Below are 17784 nucleotides of genomic sequence, written 5' to 3'. Positions count from 1 at the left end.
GGCTAAAAAAGAAACCACAGCAACATTAGTACATTGTCTTCAGGTATGCTGTCATATGACATACTGAATTGGCACATGAACCGCAGAGGTATAGTGATATATAAATGCAAAATGGTCCAAACTTTCCTGGTTTCTCTGTTCCACTTATCTATATAATTTGCCAAAACTGCTCATTTTCATACCCTGAAAAATAAAAACGATAACAGTAAAATAATCAAGAGGTTAATACTAGAATTTTAGAATTTATTTATATATACAAGACATATATATATATAAGTCATATATATATATATAACTTAATGGGATTGTTTTTATCTGTGAGACTGTCTATTGCTCATACTCTTAACATTGCATTACACTTAAATCTAAAATAAGCTCACTATTCACCCATACATTTATCACTAATCTAACTGTTAGAAATATCTTATTTCTTGTCAATGGAAGTGGGCAGTTCCATTGATGATTACTTTCCATCCTGTCCTGATTGAGAAAAAGAAAATAAATAAGAAATGTATACTATAGAAATTATCATATGATGAAAGCTACAAAGATTCTCTAGTAGTATTTCTGTATTTAACTGAGAATAAATGATTCTTCTGTATCACATGACATTCTTCTTTATTTGGTATTTAGTCACTAGAATTATTTTAAACTCTATGCTGTCAAATACCATTTCAAAAATGGTAAAGGCACGCACTTGAGTTTTCAGGAGAAAGCCCACCTTTTTACATGGCCTGCGATGGTGAGTTCTAAGAATGCAGAGTCCTTAGAGACTTCATCCCAGGACTTCTTCTTGTTGCTGATATGACTTTCCTATTTCCTGTCACATGGGCTTCAGCCCACCCGATTGGCCAAATTTTATGCAGATCAACATGAAGACAAACTTTCATGTATTAATGATGTTTAGAGGAATCAATGACTTCATAGAATTCATGATTTGATTCAACTAATTTAAGAAGGATATCTAAAGAGATGACTTTAGTTATTTTGCCAGAAAGATGTAATAAAGTTAAAATCAAGAAGAGAATCTGCCCACTCCTCGTAGAGTAGTAAGTAAGGGCTGCATAATAAGGAATATGATGAGCATTCATAGCTGTACTGAGAAGAGAAACAGGCTTGGGACAAATATGTGATCAGGGGAAAAACTTTCTTTTTATATCAGGTTCAAGGATAAAGCCACAGGTGTGCACTATGATAAAGCCAGGCCACACAGAACTATGCCTTTAAACTTATAATGAGCTTATAGAGTGAAACAGTGATTTGAATTTACCATTGACATTCTTCTGTAAGTCCTTGTTTGAGTACCATTTTATCTATGAGGTAATTTTCTAAAGAACTTTTGTCTAAGAAGGTATACAAAGGCCAAAGTAAATAAATAAAGTGGTGGTTTGTGGTTTGGGCTGGGTTGCTCTGCTCCGTTCATCCAAAAGTATGCCTGTGGCATTTGAGGCTCATCCCAATCCTTCATTTGACCATTTGTATATATATATCTGTTTGTCTACACGTATGTGTACACATACATGTGTAGTTATATGTGTATGTATACATGGCCTGCGATGGTGAGTTCTAAGAATGCAGAGTCCTTAGAGACTTCATCCCAAGACTGTATCTTGTTGCTGATATGACTTTTCTGTTTCCTGCATGAACACTTTTGGAGTTGATGAGGCAGGTAATCAGGCTGTGTGTGTGAATGTACATGTGTCTGTGCATGTTGTCTGTGTAAATGATTCTCTTTCTTTTCCTGTCTTCTGTTTCTAGTTCACAATGAATTAACAAACCCTGAGTCAATTGCCTAATCAGCTGTTCAGCAAGGAGCGAGAAAGTAAAAGAACAAAGAAGCTGAATAAACTACTGTCTTTGCTTAACCCATACTGCTAAGTAGCAGGTGTTAAACACCACAGCATAGAGAAGAGTTAAGAAAGATAAGTAGTAACAAAATGTAAGCAACTTTTGATCTCCCAAAAACAAGTTTTGTCCCTAAAGCCGCAGATACAGTTCTCATGGCTGACTTTCTTAGAGAACTGATGCCCTAGCTGACCCATCATAGCACAGCCCTGTTCTGAAGAACTAAGAAAGAGCAAGACAGTTAAAGTCCCTATTACCCTTAGGGATGATGGTAATGCTTCATGTGGTATTAGTAGGTTAAATGAGTCTCTAAAACTCAGGGGATTAAAAATCATTAGAATATATCTCTCTAGGAGGATAGTATAGGTCAGACTTTCATAAGCTGAATGTTTCTGTATGTCGTCATCCCATGATTATAATCAAAATAATGCACAAATTTAAAAAATCAATGTATAATAATTAATGTATCCATGGCAACCTTAAAGCACTGGAGAAAATCACGTGTACAAATGAAAATATTCTTAATTTATTTCAATGTAGTAAATAGTCAGTAAATCATAAATCCCTGCAACTATACCTAACCTTCAATTGAAAAGTATCAAAATTTTGGATATAATGGCAATTTGGTGGTTTTAACTTTGCTTAGCGTGAAGTCGAAGAATTTGGTTCAATTTTTTTATGCTCTTTTGTTTTTGCAAATGCCTATGTGAAATCTCACACTTTTACAAGTGAAGAAAAAGGGTAAATAATATACAGATTCATATAAAGAAGCAAGTACATGCTCAAAGAATTAAGGATCCTTTTAATCTCACAACAACAAAAAATTTAAAAGTGTATACTTGATATATTATAAATCGATTTTATAATTAGTTATGAACACATCAAATAATAATTTGATCAAAATCAATCTGCTGTTTACTGCTATGTTGTAAATTAGCCCAGCTAAATTATTAGAAAAATAGAGGAATCTATTGTCTTTCCAAATGAAATACTGAAGGAAAGACCTGATGGGAACCTTTCCATTCCTTAACTTGTCAGAAACATAAAGCAGATATTGCTGGTACAAGCACAGCTTATTATAAATGTCACAGACATTCTTCTTATGTATTTCACTATTAATTTAAAAATCTCTTCAAGCATAAATTGTATTTGTGGTAGTAGAAAATGGAAAGAACTTACTCTGCACTGAGTGAAGAGTGTGTAATCTTCATGTCAGTATCAGCAACACATGCTGTTTCTTTTTCAATTTACTGATAAGAATATTCCCATCTTTTTCAAGAATGGGTAAGAAATAATAATGACAAATGCATTGGATAGGGGATTTTTATTCACACTGCCAGAACATTCATAAGGAATTTGACAACAAAGTGGACAAACTCGGAAACCTTTGGTGTGGTTCACATAATCATTCAAATAAAGCATGCATATCTTTCTCTGAAAAAAGCAATGCTGTGAAAATGTCTCATGAGATTTTAGCACTTGACCTTCCTTACTTGCTTGATAAATCACGGTAAATAGCCAATTTATGGTAATATATAACCTGGGGACATACTAAATATCTCATCCATTGTTTATATGTTACCTTTAAACTGCATTCAATACTACTCTGTTGAATCTAGGCCGAGATAAGAGAATTACAAAATTCCAAATTTGAGTTTCTTTTAAGATGGTGCATATTCCTACAAACAACATCTATATGTAAATGTGTTAGCAGTAATACATGCACAAAGATTTTTCCAATCAGTCTTATTGTATAAAAATATTGAACATAATGGAAATATCCATTTAAATAAATAATGTAAGGCCGAATGCACAATGAAAATTTTAGTGAAGTCTATGTTGTTAATCTTTTAGAATATACATTAATCTGTTCTAGGAGATAGTTATTCCAGATGATCTAGTCCTTATGAAGTGACATACACCACGATATTGCAAAGAAAAAATGAATACGGTGTTGAAGGGTTGGAGGGATGTCTCAGCAGAACAGGACAACTACTGCTCTTGCAGAGGACACAGCCTTGCGTCCCAGCACGTGGGCAGTGTGACTCATATATGCTTATTCCTTAAGTTGCAGAGTTGTGAGACCTGCAATCATGTTTTGTGGGTAGTATCACACATATACATAAAGACTAGGGAGAAAACACAAAGTTTCTTTTACAAAGCTCTTGCATTTAGGTGCTCTTGAATTTAGGGCATAGATGTTCAGAATTGAGATTTTCCTCTTGGTGGAATTTTCCTTTGATGCGTATGGAGTGTCCTTCCACAACTCCTTTGATAAATTTTCGTTAAAAGTCTATTTTATTGGATATTAGAATGGCAGCTCCAGCTTGTTTCTTGGGACCATTTTCTTGGAAAACTTTTTTTCCAGCCTTTTACTCTAAGGTAGTTCCTGCCTTTGTCACTGAGTTGTGTTTCTTGTAAGCAGCAAAACACTGGATCTAGTCTGTTAGCCTTTATCTTTTTATTGGGAAGTTGAGTCCTTTGATGTCGACAGATATTAAAGACACATGATTGCTACTTCCTGTTATTTTGATGCTGGTGGTGGTATCATGTATGTATGAGTCTTTTCATTTGGGATTGTTGTGAAATATTTAGTTTCTTCTGATTTTTGGGGGTGTAGTTATCTTCCTTGTATTAGAGATTTCTTTCCAATATGCTCTGAAGGGCTGGATTAGTAGAAAGATAATGTCTACATCTGGTTTTGTCATGGAATACCTTTGTTTCTCCATATGTGGTGATTGAGAGTTTTGCTGGGAATTGTATCCTGGGTGGTCATTTGTGTTCTCTTAGTGTCTCTATTACATATATCCAGGATCTTCAGGCTGTTAGTGTCTCTACTGAGAAGTCTGTTATAATGGTGATAGGTCTACATTTATATGTTACTTTGTCCCTTATGCATGTTATATATGTTCCTCACAGCTTTAATATTCTGCCTTTGTTTGTGCATTTAGTGTTTTGACTATTATGTGGCTAGAGGATTTTCTTTTCTAGTCCAATGTTTTTGGTGTTCTCTAGGCTTGTACATTTATAGCCATCTCTCTCTTTAGGTTAAGGGAAGTTTTATTTCTAAATTGTTGAAGATGATTTCTGGCCCTTTGAGGTAGGAATCTTCATTTTCTTCTATTATTATTCTTCGTAGGTTTGATCTTTTTATTGTGTTCTGAATTTATTGTATATTTTGGGTTAGGAGCATTTTAAGCTTTTTATTTATCTTTGACTGAGGTGTCAATATTTTCCTTTTTATTTTCCTTTTTTGTTTCTTCCCTAATTTTATTATTGATTGATTGATTCACTTATTTATTTTACAATTCAGCAGCTTCTGTCCATTAGTTGGGTGTAAATATCTACATCTGACTCCTTCAGCTTCTTACAAAACTCAGGATGTCCTTGTTCCTAATACCTGAGTAGTATTCCATTGTGTAAATGAACCACATTTTCTGCATCCATTCTTCTGTCACGGACATCTGGGCTGTTTCCAGCTTCTGGCTGTCACAAACAAGGCTGCTATGAACATAGTGGAACACATGTCCCTGTGGCATGGTGTGGCATCATTTGGGTATATTCCCAAGAGTGGTAATGATAGGTCTTTAAGTAGATCTATTTCCAATAATCTGAGGAACCTCCAGATTGATTTCCAGGGTGGTTGTAGCAGTTTGCAATCCCACCAGCAATGAAAGAGTGTTCCTCTTTCTCCACATCTTCCCTAACATGTATTGTCACCTGAGGTTTTGATCTTAGCCATTCTGATTGGTGTAAGGTGGAATCTCAGGGTCGTTTTGTTTTGGATTTCTCTGATCACTAAAGACTTTGAACATTTCTTTAGGTGTTCTGTAACCATTCAAGATTCCTCTGTTGTGAATTCTCAGTTTAGTTCTACACCCTATTTTTTTATTGGGTTGTCTGGTTTTTTGGTGATTAGTTTCTTAAATTCTTTATACATTTTGGGTATTAGTCCCCTATCGTATGTGGAGTTAGTGAAGGATTTTTTCCTAATCTGTAGGTTGCTGACTTGTCTTATTGACTAAGTTCTTTGTCTTACAGAAGCTTTCCAGTTTCATTAAGTCCCATTTATCCATTCTTGATCTTTGAGTGTGACCCATTAGAGTTCTGTTTAGGAAATTTCCTCCCGCGCCCATGAGTTCAAGGCTCTTTCCCACTTTCTCTTCTAGTAGATTCAGTATATCTCGTTTTACACTGAGATCCTTGATCCACTTAGACTTGAGCTTTGTGTCTGGAGACAAATATGGGTCTCTTTTCATTTTTTCTACATACAGCCTGTTAGAACAGCATCATTTAGTGAAGATGCTTTCTTTTTTCCACTGTATATTTTTGGATTCTTTGTCAAAGATCAAGTGTGTGGTTTTATTTCTGGGTCTTCAATTCTATTCCATTGATCAACCTGTCACTCTCTGTACCAATATCATGCAGCTATTATCACTATTGCTCTGTAGTAAAGCTTGAAGTCAGGGATGGTGATTCCACCAGCCATTCTTCTATGGATACCAATTGTTTTCACTATTCTTGGCTATTTGCCTTTCCAGATGAATTTGCGAATTGCTTTTTTCATGTCTTTGAAGAATTGTGTTGGGATTTTGAAGAGGATTGCATTGAATGTGTAGATTGCTTTTGGAAAAGATGGCCATTTTTACTATGTTAATTCTGCCAATCCACCAGTATGGGAGATCTCTCCATTTTCTGAGATCTTCTTCAGTTTCTTTCTTGAGAGACTTGAAGTTATTCTCATACAAGTCTTTCATTTATTTGGTTAGAGTTATCCCATAATATTTTTATATTATTTGTGGATACTGTGAAGGGAGTTGTTTCCCTAATTTCTTTCTCAGCCTGTTTATCATTTGAATAAAGGAAGGCAACTAATTTATTTGAGTTAATTTTATATCCGGCCACTTTTCTGAAGTTGTTTATCTGCTGGAGAAGCAGGCTTGAAGAAGATTGGAGCTCAGGGGGTGGGGTGAGGGAGGTCGGCCCCATTATTGTCTGATGGAATGGTGTGAGGTAGTTGGGCCCCATTATTGTCTGGTGGAATTTTGGGGGTTGCTTATGTATACTATCATATCATCTGCAAATAGTGATACCTTTATTTCTCCTTTGCCAATTTGTATCCACTTGATCTCTCTTTGTTGTCTTATTGCTCCAGCTAGTACTTTGAGTACTATATTGAATAGATATAGGGAGAGTGGGCATCCTTATCTTGTCCCCAATTTTAGTGGGATTGCTTCAAGTATCTCTCCATTTAATTTGATATTGGCTGTTGGTTTACAGTAAATTATTTTTATTATGTCTAGGTATAGACATTGAATTTCTGATCTCTCCAATACTTTTAACATGAAGGGATGTTGTGTTTTGTCAAATGAGTTTTCTGCATCTCCAGAGATGATCATGTGATTTTTTTTCTTTGAATTTGTTTATGTAGTAGATTATGTTAATGGATTTTTTGTATATTGAACCAACCTTACATCCCTGGGATGAAGCCTACTTGATCGTGGTGAATGATGGTTTTGATGTGCTTTTGGATTCTGTTTGCAAAAATTTTATTTTATCGAGTATGTTTGCATCTATATTCATACGTGAGTCTAGCAGGCTGTGTCCCTGATTAATCTGGGCCTACTGGAGGCAGACAGGTTGTAGGGTGTTGTGGTGTATCTGGCCACTGATCTAGCCTGGGTAGGAAGTAGGCTTGAAGAAGAGTGGAACTCAGGGGGTGGGGTGAGAGAGGTGGGCCCCATGGTTGTCACAGTTGACATGGGTATTAGGATGAGATTCTTATTTGTGTCTGATTATTTCGGACCTCCTAGGAGGAACACAGGTTGTAGGTGTAGATGAGTCAATTTGATAAAAACTCTAGTTCTTCATTTTTAAAATATTAGAACACAGCTTATGATTTACTATAGTTCATATTTGGTTTCTTTATATCTATGTATCTGGGTTACTGTATGCCATTCACGTACAGGTCTTCACAGAAGCTAGAGGAGGCCATCAGATCCCCTAGGACTAGACCCTACCAACAATTCTGTGTACCAAATAACAACCCTTTGGAAGAAAAAGGATTGCTCTGAAGAGCTGATTCATTTCCCAAGTTGACATTAGTCCATTGAATATATTTCTTCATACTAAATGCTGATAGTGTGTGTTAATTTACCTATCCCTCCATAATGTCTTTATTTCTGATTGAAATAATCATTGTATTTTGTAGTCTTCTAAAAAAGAGCGAGAATAAACATATTTAAGAAATTACAAAGAGATTAAAAGCTCAGGTAAGGCTAATTCCATTGTAGTCGGTATATACTGTTCGTTAATTTTCAAATTATTTTAAACTGTAAGAGATATCTGAAATTGGTATGTGAAATGGAATGTTGTGTCTCATTTGGCAGCACCAACAGATCACTAAGGAAATGACTCTGATGTAATTGCAAAAGGATCTTTATCAAATATCCACCTTGAGCCACCAATTTTTTTAGCCCCCAGCTCTCAGCAGGACAAAGTTTTATAGGAAATGGCAAGTGATAGAGTTTCTAGCCTGCCATGCATCTGATTGGGGGACTATTATGGAATTTTGTTGTCCTTTAAAATAATTGGCTAGTATTGGAAGGCAACTTAACTTATGCTTTCCTCCTGATTGTTGGTTGTTAGGAAGTGAAGTGCCAGGGGCAAGTTTGTAAGCTGGAGGCACAGGTTTGTTGCGTAGTAACCTGGAAACTGTTGGTAGATGCAAGCTTATTGGGGATTAACCTCGAAACTGGTGCTAGAGAGTTCAACCTTAGGTCAGGTTCTCTAAGACGGAGTCTGAGCCCAAGATCTGGTATCTCAGGAGTAGTAATGTTTAATGTATTAAAACAATTGAAAGCCATAAGAATAGAAACAATTAAAATAGCATGCTATCAAAACTAGAGAATTGACCACATATGAGATATTGATACTATTAACATCTCACCTTAACTTCTGATATCTGAGACTCAAATGACATAGTAGGAGTGGAACCATATTGCTAAAGAGAACACCTTCATAATTCATTGAACGCAGAGATGTCAAGCTGGTGCTTAGCTAGGGCATTCAATACTATGGACTAGGGCTCATGGCACTGGAAGTTATTATGCATATCACCAGAGTAGAAAAGTTGACACCAACCCAGCTATAAAGTTTAGAATCTACAATGGTGGCCTACCTGCATGGCATGCTGGCTTCATTCAGGCACAAAAATTGTGGAAGTAACCAACCACTCTCTGACTTCTTTTAAGGCCTAACTCCATGATATGGAAACTGTTCCATACCAAGCAGAAACCATTCTGCTTGGGTAGCAGAGAAACTGGTGCTGGATATGCCGTAGACTTTGGGAAAATCCAATCACAACTATTCTGCAATAAAATGACTCCTACTGGAATTCTAATATATATTATATTTATATATATTCCAAACTCTAGAAGATATTGGAAATTGGTATGTAAAATGGAGTGTTGTGTCTCATATGAGAGCACCAATAGACCACCAAAGAAATGACTCTGATGCAATCGCAAAAGGGTCACAAATATATATATGTATTTGATCAATTTCTTTTTCTGTGACATGGAGAAGATTCCTGGAAGAGGTGAAAACAAAGATAGAGACCCACAGCCAATGTGTTAAAAGCTAGAGACCTTAAAATGCTCTGTCGTAATTAGGATGTCTCTATGAAATCCTTCCCCTTGTGGCTCAGAGAACTTTTCAGAAAAGAAGTTAAAAATTGTAAAAACCAATAGGAGTAGAAGATATCAAGAAAATAAAGGCTTCAAGATACATCAGAGCTAACATCCATGTGAATTCATAGAGACTATGGCAGCATTCTTAAGGCATGCCAGGTCTAAGCCAGACTGAGGACCAGCACTGACAGAGGAAGTAGACAGACTTCCTATCCCTAACCCAGAAGCTATCTCCAATTTACAACCATGTGCAAAGAAATATTAGTTTTCTCTATTGGGAGTCTCACTGGATATACATTCTACACTTAAGGGTAGACTCCATATCTAGCAAGAGGCAATAGAGAGAACTCAGTGGTATTTTTTGGAGGTTGTTTGACTCACAATACTGTGTCTGGGCATTTTTTTTCTAATCCTACAGATCTTTTGTATAAATATGATTTCAGAGTTTTATGGGGTTTTTTTTGCAATTTCTGATAGAGCAAATGTGTGTCTCTATCTCTGTATATGGTTTTGTGCTTTTTATCTGGTTTTATTTTTGTCAACTTTTTCCCTCCTATTCTGTTTGTGTGTGTGTGTATGCATGTATGCATGTATTTGTTTGTTTGTTTTATTTTATTGCCTGCTTGTTTTCTACTGACAGAAAGAAAGAAAGAAAGAAAGAAAGAAAGAAAGAAAGAAAGAAAGTGTGTGGGTGGAGAGGTGGAAAGGTTAGATGGATCTGAGAGAATTGCAGGAGAGGAACTGTGATCTGAACATATTGTATAAAAATCCATTTTCAAGTAAAACAAAACAAAACAAAAGATGGAGCCATCACTGGGAAACTGTTTAATCAAATTGAAGATTTCAAGTTCCTTTTTAAAAAAAAAAAAATTGAGACTGTGTTATCACCATAGACTTTTAGGATAGTGAGTACATATTGACACAAAACTGGCACAGACTTACATCTTCTGGTTAAAGATTTGGAATCTGAAAGGTGGCAAAATATATGTGTGTTTTTATACTGTGCATGCAAGAGCACACTTAGGAACCTAGGGATTTGTAAATGTATAAAGTTGTCTTAGTGTTGAGAAAGAGAAGAAATAAACCCTCTGTTCTCTAATAAAGATGAAGAAAGGAGAAAATTGCATAAGTAGTTCTCTTGCTGTATGTGATTCTCAGGTCTCAGATTCAGGAAGGAAAATCTCTAACACTGCATATTTCTGCTGCAGGAGATGAAACAGGAGCTGGAATTGCCACTAATCTTTAGCATCAAAATGTTAAGTAGCTTATTAACCATAGTAGTGGGTCAAACAATTCAGAAACACATTTGCAAGGCAAACAGGGAGCTGTTCTTCTGTCTGTTGTGCTTTCCCAAAATCACAGGTTAATAAAGAGGAACACCATCTATTATAATCTGAAAGGCCACAGGCTGCACCCGACACAGCTGCCACCAGGGTGATTTTATTAACAGCATCTTTGCATTAAGAAATTATCTGATTAAAAATCTGCTTAAATGTGATGGTCTCTAAAATAAGATAGGTAACAAAGAAAGAACTGTAAAATAAGCCTATTTCAGATGCTACAGTGAGACCTCCATGACGTATGGTCTAATGTCACAGAAATATTAAGAATCTTCTTAGAGACAACTTAAGCAAGCTGCAATATAACCGACTACAAACAAATACACAGACTTAGATTTGCATTCCTAGTTTATCTGTGTGGAAGAAGTTAAAGCATTTACCATATCTGTTGATACCTGGTTTTACCATTTGAGAGTAAAAATAATGACTTTGCTATGCAAAAATATTGTTTTAAAGTATAAATTAGTAATGGTGTCTCAAAGTTCTATAACCTAACATAATATTGTACCAGTTTTCTTCTTCAAGGATAGCTTGGTTATGTTTGAGGGTAAGATTATTCCTTTCCTTGAGGCTCAATCACATCTATCAAAACTATCAGACTCCGGTGAGAATAGAAAGAGTTAGTAAACATGCATAGTCTCATAGAACGAAGATGCCAGGACATACCCAGTGTTCACTGTTGTACTGCTGATGTGTAAATATGATGAGACGTACAATTCACCATGAAATTAGTCAGTTTGCTTGGAATTTGAAAGGCTGCAAAATAAATCCATTTTTTTATGTCAATTTGTATTCAGAGGATTTGTTTACTAATGTGAATTCATTATTAAAAATCTGGAGGAGCTAGAGAGATGGCTCAGAGCTTAAGAGCACTGCATGTTCTTCCAGAGGTCCTGAGTTCAATTTCCAGCCACCACATGGTGGCTCATAATCCTCTATAACATAATCTGGTGCCCTCTTCTGGCCTGCAGGCATATGTGCAGGCAGAACACTGTAAATATAATGAATAGATTTACCATTGACGACCCTTCATTCATTACTTTTCATCTGTGAAACACAACATTGTCAATAGTCTCACTCTCAGCCGTGCTTGGATGCTATTTACAAGCAAAGATGATTCCTTTGTGACCACGTAAAGCCATGCATTTACTTCTCTGTGGTTTTTCTTCTAGATTAAAAGTATTAGATTACATATGCTTGTATTTCTTTAGGAAAGAATAAAAAGCAATACACTCCATAATGTTGACATGATGAAGAACCTAAATTATATTTGTAATGTGATGAAGTAAACCACAGAAACATAGAGAAAAATTAAATCCCTTATAGTAACAAAAGCATTTGAAGCTATGGAACAATTTTTTTGAATATAGCCCTGGGTATATCCTTATATGAATAATAGTAAATACGAATATTTAATATAAAATAGATACAATAAAATAAACTTGTATTAGATGTTATTAAGTAATATTGATAAAGCAATAATACCCTTGACTGTATTTAACAGGGTTTGTTCATCCATTTCGAATCCGAACTGATGTCCCCATCTGCTATGTGTCTTCTATAGTCTTTTATTCAATCATATATATATATATATATATATATGTATATATGTATATATATATATGATGGAATAAAAATATAATGACCTATACATGTTTATGTGTAAATTTTTACAAATAAATCATGATGTATATGTCATATTATGTTATACTGAAGACAGACATGACTCAATTTCCATAACACAGCTTGTCAGAGAATAAGATTAAGGAGAGAAATCTGAACTCTACCTTTTAAAAACCTTAGATTATATCAATAAACTATGAAACAATGTCGTGGTTTTAATTTAATCTATAGAGTTAACCTGTGCTCCACTGATGAAGCTTGGTATAAATTTCTTAACATTTCAGTTAATCAAATAGATATTCTATATCCACTCTGCCTGACAGAGTTCCCAGTTCTCTGTTTTGACTTTCTGAGGCTTAAATGTAAGCTTTATAACAGTGAGGCTGGCCTCTATTCTTAAATAATAGCACTTGGTTCTCATCTGCTCTTCCAATAGTTATATAACTAGAAAAAAAGTTAAGAACTTAACTATAATTCTGAGTCCCAATTAATTATGTTGGAATTTTCATTATTCCTAGACGGAGTTTGCCATTGCATAATATTGTCAGTTAATGTATAAAGTTGAGCTGCATTGCTCAGTTTATGGAATAGTCACTAAGAATTGAAATTTATTTTAAGTATTGGGAAAACATCCATCTATTGTGGTAATTTAGGTAGTTATTTGGAAATCACAGATATTCACACGACACAGAATCACACACTTTGTGGCAGATTGAAATTTGGAACAATGTCCTAAAATGATTTAAAACTGGCAAAAACTGAAAATAGTAGTGGGCTCTTTATGTCAAGGTAACAATTTGATATATCTAAATATTACTTATTTGCTTTCCTTTATGTTTTGAAAATAGAGTTTCCTCTCATACAATACATCTAGACCACAGTTTCCTCTCTTTCCACTCCTTATAGGCACCCCCCCCAACTCTCATCACAGATCCACTTCTCCTCTGTTCCATTACAAAAAGAGCAGGCATCCAAGAGAGAACAACCAAACACAACAAAACAAGATATAAGTCAAGGCAAACATTCTCATTTCAAGGCTGGCCAAGCCAAGCAAAAAGGACAAGAACCCCAAAAGCAGGCAAAGAGTTAGAGATACATTCACTCTAACTGTTAAATGTCCTACAAAACACCAAGCTAATAGCCATAAAATATATGCAGAAGGCCTGCCTCTTCAATTTCCTTGAGCCAATGTGAGCCCTACATAGTTAATTCAGTAGGTCACATTCCCCTGATGTCCTCTATCTCAACAAGATTCTATAAATAGATGAATGTAGAAATGCAGTGTATATCCACAATGAAAAATTCTCAGGCAAAATAAAATGAAATGATGGTGTATTTTTTGAAAAAAAAAAGGATAACTAAGAGAACATTGTGTTTAACAAGTGAGACAGATTGAGAGAGGCAAAGACAAGATATTCTATCATATTTAGATTTTAGATTTGTGTGTATTTGTGTGTGTGTGTGTGTGTGTGTGAGAGAGAGAGAGAGAGAGAGAGAGAGAGAGAGAGAGAGAGAGAGAGAGAATGCATATGTGATAGTAAAATAAAGACTGTGAGAGGAAGAGGAAAGTTTAATAGAGGGATGCTGAAGGAAAAATATCAGGGATAGTACAAGGCCTGTGTTGGCATCAGAAGCAACCTACAGCCTCTGAATCCAATGATGATGTCACCTGTAGGCGACAGGAGCCCATGTGTTTCTGTTGCCATGGCAACCACCATACATACACTTCACCTGCCAGCTGGCAAACTCAGCTGTGCTTAGAGGTGACTGTGATTATGTCACAGCCCAAATAAAAGGCAGATTCCTCCCCCCACTGACCCCTCACACCTTTTCTCTTTCACTGCTCCCCTTTGTTTTTTTCTCTTTCCCTCTACTTTTTCATCCAACTTCTTCCATGGAGCTGTGCTGCCCTTGTGTGATCTGTCCAGATAGGAGCCACTATTCTAACACATTTGGTGCTATGACTGGGATGTTGCCGTGACTCCATACCTGTTCTCTATCCCTCATTTTGGTGTGGCAAACTGTTTTAAGACCTATGGGACATGTTCTGTAGGAACACTAAGCTCCATAGACTGCAATAGAACTACAACTCTTGATACCTCATCTCTGTCACAGTGCCTTGCAGTCTAAAACACATCAATTCTTTGTCACACTCAAGCATATCATTGCCTCCCTGACAACTGGTCAGGAGCTTGCACATGGTATTTCTTTTCCCTGAACTAGGTATAATCAAGAGAAATGAACTCCTACCAATCCCAGTTGTAGATATGATAGCTGCCCAACATAAGAGGGCAGTTCAGGCTGTGCCATTCCTGGTTACTATGGGAGTAGCCATAGGTGCTGGTACTGGAATTGCAGGGATAACTACTTCTGCAACCTAATATGATAAGTTCACTTCAGAGCTTAGCACTGGTTTTTGAGAAATCTCTAAAACCATGCTCAGCATCCAGAAACAGATTGATTCTTTGGCAGCAGTGGTTCTTCAGAACTGACAGGGTCTCTTTAACCCTCCTTGTCTTCTCTATGTAAAGACAACTTTCTTCTTTAAGGGCTGTACACAGTCAAGAGCTGTACACAGCCTTTTCTATTGTAACAGAGTAAGTCAAGTCCAATAAGAATCTTTGTGATTTTAGGAGGTCTCTTCAGACAGCGAAACAAGGGATTTCTTCAGATTAGTGATGTCAATCTCTAGCTGTTTGATGTTCTTGTCAGTGGCCCTTCAAAGGTCTGAGTAGTATAAGTTCGGAGGCCAGCATCTGGATTGTAACTTCTAACAGCAAACATCATGGGTGGTTCATTTTTACCTCGAAAGGAAAAAGAAGGGGATTATCAGGGAGATTTCTCTTGCCTGGATGTAAATTGTTATTCATCGTATTTATGGTAAAGAAAGCATGAAATAGGTAGTGAAGGCCCTAAGAAAAATCAGAGAGAGAAAGAGACAGATGAAGGCTGGTACAAGAATTGGTTTTCAGCCTCTCCAAGGTTGTCAACCCTATTTCCTCCCATCTTGGGACTATTATTTGGGCTCATTTTGCTTTTTTCTGCTGGTCTCTGGCCCTCAAATAGGCAGACTAACTCTGTGATATAACAGATAAATAATTTGGTAGCAAAACCTACTCAGATACAATATCATAAGTTAGCTATGGAGGACCACGAGACTCAAGATGAGGTTGTTACTTTATACAGGGTGTTTCCAAAACCCATCTCCACCCAACCTAAAAGGGGGAACTTCTGCCCCTAGACCAAACAACGAGGGGCCACCCAGAACCCCCTCTGACAGGCGATCTGAATTCTTGCTTAGGCTACCAGGCTAAGCACTGCAAGGGAATATAAATAAAAGATAAAAATACCTATCTGGGTTCCCTGAGGGACAAGCCTGACTGCATAGGGGTTGATGTCAAAAATATCCCCTCTCCAGGAAAAAGACATCTGGACGGGTATGGCCCTCATGCCTCACTGGACAACGACAGGGGGACTGGAGCCGTTACAAAGTCCCCTTCAAATACTGGAGGTCAGGCCTCTATCCCCACCTTCACAAGTTTAGAATTGCCACAGCCCTTCTCTACTTAGAGAAGGGAGGAGATGTCAGGGGCAGCCCTGCTTACACACTGAAGGCCTAAAATCAGCCATAGGCCTAAATTCAGCAATACTCCTGTCATACATGTATACTAACACCAAGTCTTGGGTCTCAGTGGAAAAACATTGAAACAGATGGCTATAAGCTAATGTAAACAGGCAGCTTTTGTGGAAATTTAAAAGCCTGAGTAGCCATAGACCTTATAAATAGGTAGCCTGGGCAGACAATACCAACTTAGATAAGGACAAGCGAGTCATATGTAGAAGAGTCATAGTGACTTGTCCCCTGAACCTTCACTCAGCTGATACCCGGTTCTGAAGATATCTGTATTCCCCCTGAACACCCACACTCCAGTGTCATTCCCTTCCCCACATCCTGCCTTTCTGTGTTTATAACCCCTGTGTGAATGAATCACGATTTGAGAAAAAATAAATAAAAAAAATAATAATTAGAACTCCATTGATAAGTCATATTGAAAATTTTTGGTATAATTATAAGATGTTATCATAATAAATATCTCTAAGGATTAAATGCTAAGTATTTTTCTAAAAAAAAAAAAAGAACTGACAGGGATTCCATGTCCTGACAGCTGAAGAAGGTGGTCTTTGCCTCTTCCTCCAAGAAGAACACTATTTCTATGTCAACCAATCCAGGATAGTGAGAAATAAAATCCAGGTGTTATAATCAGACATCTAGAATCACAGGGAACTGAGGCCTCCAATTCCTGCGTTTTCTAAAACCTTATATGGAAGTAGAGACTGACTTTCTTAACACCTTTTCTAGTTATTTTCCTGGCATTATTATTTGCTTCCTTTGTCATTAATCTTGCTTGTACATTCCTTCTGAAGGGTTGATAGAATTTTCACTTCTAGCAGACTAACAGTAAAAAGAGCCAGGAGAGCAGGTTGGCTAGTTCTGGGGCTTTGTTCTCCAAGAACAAGAACTTGGCTAACCACAAAGCAGATGATGTAAATGATATGGCTGAATAAGATTGAGCCTTGAGAAAAAAACCTATACTTCCCATGATTGTTCCTCAAACCCTGTCATATGCTGAGTAATGGGCTGGTATTTTCCCATGATTGTTTCCTGAACCCTGGCACTTTCAACAGTTACCCCTCCCCACTCCCCCTGGGTTGTGGATTTTCCTATAAATACCCTACTCTCCCTGAGCTGGGTGTCAAGCTCCTCTGCCCCTTCGTGGGTTATCAGCCTCAGTGCACTGACTGAAGTATACCTCTTGCTGTTGCATCAAGATCAATATCTCTGAGTCTTTTGAGTGGTCGTGAGTTCTCGCGGCTTGGATGGGGGACTCCCCTTCCTGGGGGCCTTTCACTTCAACGACAAATCCAAAAAATTTCTAACCAAACAATCATGTTGCAGGATTGCCAACAACTGTCCACAAAGGGGCCTGATGCAAACTTTTTCCAAGTGGACCCAGATGGTGAAAGTCAGCTGCATCTTGAAATTGACCATACCTATAGACAGCAGGACGCAGTTGAAGAGATCTGACACCTCTATTCCCCTTCACCATCTGCTTCCCCCCCGCCCTTTTTCTTCTCTTTATGATAAGAAAAAGGGAGGTATGTTGGTATCATAAGCAACCTACAGCCTCGGTATGAGAGAGGCAGTGTGTGATTAAATCATGCTCCCAAAAAAGGAAGAGCCCCCTTATCCTTTGCTCCTCCTCCTCCTCCTCCTCCTCCTCCTC

This window comes from Grammomys surdaster, unplaced genomic scaffold (assembly GCF_004785775.1).
Source record: "Grammomys surdaster isolate TR1022 unplaced genomic scaffold, NIH_TR_1.0 372, whole genome shotgun sequence".
Taxonomy (NCBI): Eukaryota; Metazoa; Chordata; class Mammalia; order Rodentia; family Muridae; genus Grammomys; species Grammomys surdaster.
Note: the sequence above shows the minus strand (reverse complement) of the source record.